We start from the raw sequence: 5,487 nt of genomic DNA on the forward strand, positions 1-5,487 counted from the left end.
ATTGTTTAACTAAGACAGCACCTTTTGTCAAACTGTTCAAGCCTCCATTTACGTAACGCACTTATACATGTATGTTTCACACCGTTTAATCATTATTCAACCATTTGGCAAATTGTTACATATACCAGTATTTGTGTCATTAAATTTGATTTCTATACCGACTCCCATCGCCACCGTCGCACCGGTCGCACCACCAGAATAAAGAAAAAATGTTTTGTTTTCACACCTCGCGAACCTTTTGCTGCTGGTGAATGATTAGAATAAATGGCAAAATCATGGAATCCAGATCATTATTCGTTACCTTCAGCTGAAGCAACCACCAGCAACAGGAATTTGGTAAGTGGATTCGAGTAATTTATATTTGGTGTTTACTAATTCATTTGTTTAGTACAGGCGGCTGCAGCAAAATATTACCCGGCTCGTCAAGAAGATCTGCTGGATGCCACCGAGGAGCAAATGGGAAAATAAGCAAATTCACCGAAGTGCACCGCAACCGGGACTGCAACTTTCAAAGAATAATTCGTAGTGCAAGTTCACGGCGATAAGTATGTGGAAGAGAACGAGGATATTCGAGTGCTGGTTAAGGTTAAGGCACAATTTTGCACCGACCAGAAGGCCAACAAGCGCACTCCCGGAAAAACGTGAATCGCTTCTTCGGGCTCCCCCTCTACTCCCGGGATCGGATTTGGGTCAATATCGGGAGCACGTTTCGATTCCACCGGCAATCCAGGACGATGGTATCGTGCCGGACAAACTTAATCTTTGCCGGTCCGATAGTGTTCTTTGCCAAGATTTCACAACAAGAAGCAATGTCGCGAAACTGTTTGGTATTCTGTGATTGGAGCGTTCGGTGGAGGAATCGGCTACAAGATAAATGAAGCAGGCGATCGACGAATCAGTGCAGGTACTTACCACGGATGGTAAAAAAAAAAACATTTCGATTAACTTCAATTTGATTAGATTTCAGTGAAGGACCTGCAGCTGATGGACCAAGAAGAGCTGACCCATATCCTCGCCCATATCATATCTAACACAGCGCAGAGGAAGTTCCACCAAGAGCATCGTGTTTTGGATTGGATTTACGCTTGATGTCACGAAGCCGCTAAACATTGTGGAACTACTCGTAAATGAACAGTAGACGCTGATGGTACATACCTGGTCATCTTTATGAAATTATCCTCAAATGCAATCGGCCGATGCTCCCTATGGAATAATTGGAATTTCGACTACAATTTCAAATGAGTATATATTGCTGACTGCACCCCAAATTGGACTGACACAATAGTGTGCACACACCTTCAAAGTGTGACTACAGCGCAGGGATACGTCGGATCGAATTGAGGTCTTCGGTGCACTTATTCCTTGTAAATGGAGGAATAAGTGCCCCGAAGACGTCGAAACGATCCGAGGCAAATGTGCACTTTTATCACACTTTTTAGGCGTTCCATAAAAAGTGTGATAGTCCAATTTGGGATGTAGTCTGCAATAAAATTTATCACATGATTTTTCTATACATCTAAGTTAGTTTCGTTTATTTTTTCATTTCATAGCGCAATTTATTCATTACTGTACTGCGCAGTCAGTGATCAAGTGCGGAAATGTTGATAAAAATGCGGAATTGCATCAATTCAAGTTAGTTTCTTCAGAGCATTTTTCTTCGCTTTATGAAGAATAGATGCCTGATAGACATCGGTGTTTTCAGACTTGATTCGATGAAATCGTGCAGTTCTATTTACGTCTCCACACTTTTGAAACTTCTGCGTTTGTGCAGTAGTGAAATAAATGCGTATTTTTTTTTATTCCTTCGCCATAGTACAAAAGTAACAGAACCGTACTAGGTATTGTTATTACAACTGTAATGCACTGTAAAGCAACAGTTACACGTACATTGCTTGTTTTGTTCCGACTTTATGGGTCAACTATTCTAGAACTGTTTGCTTAACATTGTAATGAGCAAAAAATGGATAGTATGATGACTAGACCGATGCAAATTTTGAAATTTTCGCTCCCCTATGCTTAAACGATCACAATTAGGGTTCTGATCATCCTGCCAAAATTTGAGATTTTTTGGATCAAATTTGATTGAGCACACGCCATTTAAAGTTTTCATGGAAATTACTATGGAAAAGCTAATCTTTCATTTGCACGGGCTGAAGTATCTATCCATGATGTCTTAAAAATAAAACCGATATGGATTCAAATAGCTTAAACAGTTATTTATCAAAGTTCTGAAGATGCATGATACGTAAAACCCAAAGAAAAATTGTTATTCAATAAAATTTGATTTTAAATCTTTAGCAATACTCTTTTACTTTAACTTTTGGGAACACTGCGAGAGCAAAATTCTTCCTAGTAGGCCAAATGAAAATTTTACAAAGCAAAATGTCAAAATGGGAATGCGATGGCGTGCAGCAACAGCGAGTACTGCTACTCTTGTTTTTTTTTTTTCGTGATGGTAAATTGGTCGAGGAGTAACAGGATGCAGCTTAGGATGGAGACAAACAGTCGCAAATTGATGATAAGAATACTCCTCCACTTCCAGGTACTCTGGAATACGATATTGGCTCATCTTACAGTTAACGCTCGACAACTCAATCTGAATCTTAAGCGCAGTTTCGAGTTTTAAAGGAATCGCACAAGAAACTTCTTGAGTGATTCCTGGCAGAAACTTTCTTCGGTGACTGCTATTTGAACTGTCATTTCTTCACTACTGCGTATTGCTGGTTGCTTTGAAAGATGGATTTTTGATGCACTTCATCTATCACACTATTTTTGTGCTCCAGCACGGTTGCCGATATCAATTTTATAAATTACACATTTTATGATCTTTTTCTACAAGAGAAATGCATAAACCTGTATAACTGGCCACCCGGTCATGACTCTGGGTGAGAAAAAAGAAAGAAAGCCAAATGCGCGGGTTGTCAGATGGATGAGAATCAAAACAAAATCGAAAAATAATCAGGCGAAACACACACCACGTGCTTATTTGTGATATTTCTCGACGTCAAAATGCTGTCAGAGAGCGCGGTTGCACTTATCGTCACACTTTTCAACCGTCACACTTTCATACTGTGCAGTTCGATTTAGTGGGAACTGTGCAATACTGCGATCGAAGAAAAACCGGTTTCTTGAGCGATTCAGGCAAGGAATTTCCTATGCATCAAGATAGGCTGAGAAATTCCTTCTGAACTGCAAACAGTGCTTTAATCTGGAAGTGAACGGCCGTCATTTCAACAATTGAACTTCAGGGGATAACGTTCCCTGTCACAGACCTTCCGAACTACATACGAGCCGATACATAAATTCAAAGGACATTTTCATAACATTTTATGGCTAGACAAATAAATACAATCATTAAATTTTCCCAGAAAATTGCTCATTTATTCCTAGAAATGTCTTTCCAATGTCATATTGAAATCTAGTAGGATAAAATTTAAGTCTGTGGTGGTACCCGAACGAGTGTACAAAACTGATTTCACTCATTCGAAGAGGGTATTCTGCTTAGAGGGCTCAAAAAGTCGGTACAAGGTACATGGTGGTGGTTGCCGTGCATGGCACCGAATGTAATGGATTATTGACAACCCAATGCAATGTTGTTTTTTGACCCTACAGTCGTCAGTCCAGAGAATACGGAAGTTGTTAGACTCCTTCCTCGGTCCGCGGAAACACAACTTGAGGAAATGGCAGTAGAACGGATGATTATTAGCAGTTAACATTCTTGGTGCCGCTCTAGCTGCAGCGAATTGTGTTTTTATTTTGACACACTGCGTTGCATAATTTTCCTTGCCTACTAGGCATAATTTACCCCACGCAGTGTTCCCAAGACGAAAAGTAAAACATCATTACTAAAGATTTGAATTAAAATTTAAATGAATAACAATTTTTCTATAGGTTTTACGTGTCATGTATCTTCGGCACTTTGATAGATTTATGTTTAGGCTATGTGAATCCATATCGGTTTTATTTTTAAGATATCATGAAAAGATATTTCGGCTTGTGCAAATAAAAGATTCCATTTTCCATAGTAATTTCCATGCAAACTTCAAATGGCGTGTGCTCAATCAAATTTGATCCAAAAAATCTCAAATTTTGGCAGGATAATCAGAACCCAAATTGTGATCGTTTAAGCATAGGGGAGCGAAAATTTCAAAATTTGCATCGGTCTAATGATGACCCTTTGGCAAACTGTAATCGAAAAATTTTGTTCGGGAAAATGGGCCAATTTTTATGGTAACATAACTTAACCGCCTATTCCCCATATTGTAATTTGCCCGATAACCATCTACCACACTGTTGAATCTATTCATGGTACTGTTGATTTATTGTTACTCTGGATTATAGATAGTAGAGTAAACATAGATCCGCTAAGATGAATCCGTTGTATCCAAACGAACTGTCAAAATCTGTATCCAAACGAACATGACGTCACGATTTGGACAACATCAATGGAGCGCATGACGTCATATTCAATCGTTGCACTTTTGAAAATTACTACTTACACGCTTGAAACATTTTAGTCAGCGGTGTCCGTGGATCTATGTTTACTCTACTATCTATACTCTGGATGTTCTAGGATGTTCAGGTACTGTAGTGAATAGTTGTGAACAGCATGGCACACAGTACAAGTATGGTTCATGGTTATGCGGGTGTACCATACTACCAGCGGCGTCATGGTTGCGATTTTTTCCGCAGTCAAGTTCCCAGGTTGTGAACAATCCTCGGTACCCACTTTACGTAATTTATGTTTAGTCCCTTACTGTCAGAGCTGTCAGATCGATGTAACACGCTAAATATAATTTACACAAAAGGCAATTTACACGGAAAAAAATACACGGTAATGAATATTTATTGGGTACCGCACTGGACACACAAAATTTAATGGTTTTCTTTGGTACATCGAGGTCTTGAAATTAGTCTATGATACTACTGTCCAGCGCACTATGTCCGACGTTAGGTTTCACGTATGAATTTTGAGAAAATTCGATTGTCGGGTGTGGGTGGGGAAACTTCGGGTTTCAACCGCGACGACAATATATGGTTCAAGAGTACATATTTACTCATTTTTTGACGTTTTTATTAACCATAGTTGAAAATATATAATTTTTATTTTTTTAGCCTTTTGTCTCGTCCCTAGCTTATAACACATACTTTGAGTGATTTTTTTTCACCGTGTATGTCAGATAGGAACATTTTTGAAATCCCAGTGCGAAAAATGTCGAGCTCAGTCACACAAGGTTGACCTCAAATGTCAAAGTAGAACTATTTACCATTTTACTTATTTCGAATTTTCTCATTATTCCTTTATTTTTCAAGTTCGAGTAAAGTACAATTCCGATTAGAATACCATGCTTGATCGTATTATTCAATATAAGCGAGATTTCGTCTTTAATTTTAGGACCCTATTTGCAAAGCGAAGGCAGGAGCCTTCGATGTTGTCTTGATTGATGCACCAAGTGGAAAGAAGGATCGATGCACCAAGGAAAAAGA

Source organism: Aedes albopictus, chromosome 3 (genome assembly GCF_035046485.1).
Source record: "Aedes albopictus strain Foshan chromosome 3, AalbF5, whole genome shotgun sequence".
Taxonomy (NCBI): domain Eukaryota; kingdom Metazoa; phylum Arthropoda; class Insecta; order Diptera; family Culicidae; genus Aedes; species Aedes albopictus.